Source organism: Sceloporus undulatus, chromosome 1 (assembly GCF_019175285.1).
Source record: "Sceloporus undulatus isolate JIND9_A2432 ecotype Alabama chromosome 1, SceUnd_v1.1, whole genome shotgun sequence".
Lineage (NCBI taxonomy): Eukaryota > Metazoa > Chordata > Lepidosauria > Squamata > Phrynosomatidae > Sceloporus > Sceloporus undulatus.
Genome location: NC_056522.1, coordinates 285,075,443 through 285,077,595, shown reverse-complemented (window position 1 = coordinate 285,077,595; position 2,153 = coordinate 285,075,443). Strand labels below are relative to the sequence as shown.

The 2,153-nt window shown below is 47.4% G+C and overlaps 1 protein-coding gene across 14 annotated transcripts in view; it reads right to left on the bottom strand.

Annotated features, from left to right (window-relative positions):
• Positions 1–2,153, bottom strand: part of PAX6 (paired box 6) — a 39,037-nt gene that overhangs the window by 16,214 nt on the left and 20,670 nt on the right. The gene's annotated exons all lie outside the window — the stretch shown is intronic.

Below are 2,153 nucleotides of genomic sequence, written 5' to 3'. Positions count from 1 at the left end.
AGAAAGAAAGAAAGAAAGAAAGAAAGAAAGAAAGAAAGAAAGAAAGAAAGATAGCAAACCGATTGCGGCACCTTTCAGCTGCGGAGCTGGGATCAAAACAGTGCAGCATCTGTTGAAAGAGAAAGTGTCTAAATCCTATAGAAGGGCTTTAGTCTTATAAGGAGGGGAGAGAGGAGGCTTTTCGGGCCGGAGTCGGGGGGGGGGGGGGCAAGAGAAGATAAGAAACAGTGTCTCAGTGATCCCTAAAACCACTAAATCACTGGAGAATTTTCTCCCGGATAGAGATGTCTCTTTTTGTTCTGTCAGCCCTCATGTATCCATTATTTTATTCACTGCTGCATGGCGTTTATCAGATTGAGACCATATTTGTCCCCCTCTGAGACCTAACCTTGCCTTATGCTTTTGGCGTAATGGACTCTTAAAATCTAGCAACACAGAGGCAGCCTTGCAAGGAGCGCAGGGAAGGGGGGAGGGAGGGAGGGAGGAGGGGAACATTAGAGCTGCCCATCAATAGTCCAGGGCACAGTCCCTTTTTATTAATTTTAATTTAGAGAGGCAAAAGAAGGGGGGAAGAAGTTTTCAGGATGTATCTCTACCTCTATCGTCGCCCCCCCCCCCCCCCGCCGCAATCTTTTTTTTTTTCCCACATATTTTGTGTGTCTGTGAAAGAGAGTCAGGAACCAAGAATCTGGTAGGATTCCTCACAATTTTAGGTAAACAAATTCGTTGTAACTAAATGGCAAGTGGTGTTAAAGGAGGGAGGGGGTGACTTTGAAAGTCTGAGGCACACACACACACACACACACACACACGATCATTTTGCATTTGTTGGCCCTCAAAAGACTGCGATTTGGTCTTGTGTTGTTGCTGCTGCTACTGCAGCGACCAAAGCGAAGAAGGACTTTTCTGGGCCCCAAGAAATGGCTCTGGAGGCACAAAACGGGGGTGGGGATGATTTACTCCAGAGTAAACACACTGAACGGTTGCAGCGGGGGTTTCAGTGGGTGTCACGCCGGCTTCTCCTTCATTGTCAAAAACAGTTCCCATTTTCTAAAAACTAGATGCAACATGCTTCGGGGTTGAGGGTTCAAAGCCCCCGCATCTGAAGGAAACGATCCTACATTTAGATGGGAGATGCAGGGCGGGGAAAACTTCAAATCCCAAGAGGTGACCATAAATCCCACGCACACAAGGGGGGGGGAGTGGGACGGAAGGAAGGAAGGGGGAATATTGACCCTAATGTCTTTCTACCCCGAAAGAGATGCTTCCTTCCCGGCTCACCCATTTCTCCGATGTCCCACACTTTCCCCAACTCTTTCCCCTAATATTCGCCACCGTCAGAAACCTCCCGGTCTCTCTCTGTCTCTCTCCCTCACACACACACATTCCTCCTCTGGTCTTCCACAGCTTCCCTTTGCCTGAGGTTGCGACCCATGGCTGCCCCATCTGTACCTTCGTGTAGCTAGGAAGAAGGGACCCAACATGAGTACACTGCCGCCCAAAGAAGAAACCACTTCCATTACATTATTTTTCTGTCTCCCGACTTTTAGTGTTGTAGAGAGAAAGAGAGAGAGATTTAGTTCATCTCTTGTGACATTCATGTGCCTCCAAGTCAACTCCGACCTAGGGGTGCCCACCTTTGGGCTTTCTTGGCAGGCTTTACTCAGAAGGGGTTTGTTTGGCCTTGTCTTCTCCTGAGGCTGAGAGAGTGTGACTTGCCCAAGGGCACCCAGTGGGTTTCCATGGCTGAGCAAGGATTCAAACCTTGGTCTCCCAGGGCCCTTGCTTAACACTGCACCAAGCTGGCTGTTCACACCTAGACCGCTTCGGTTGTCTGCCTTCGCATTCCCTTGGTTACTTTCCCCTTTCCTCCGAAGCCGAAAATCTGTCTCTAAAAAGGTCGGGTAAAGATTTCAGTTTGACAGAAATCGGACAGAAATTCGAGGACTGAAAGAAATTTCAGTTGGAAAGAAAAAGGAAGGAAGGAAGGAATGAAAGAAGAGAAAGAAAAAAAGAAAGAAATATTTCTAAATGAATTTCCTTTCAGTCCCCATACATATGTGTGTGTGTACGTGTGTGCGCGCACACACACACACACACACACACACACACATATATATATATATAGGTACTGAAAGAAAATTCATTTGGAA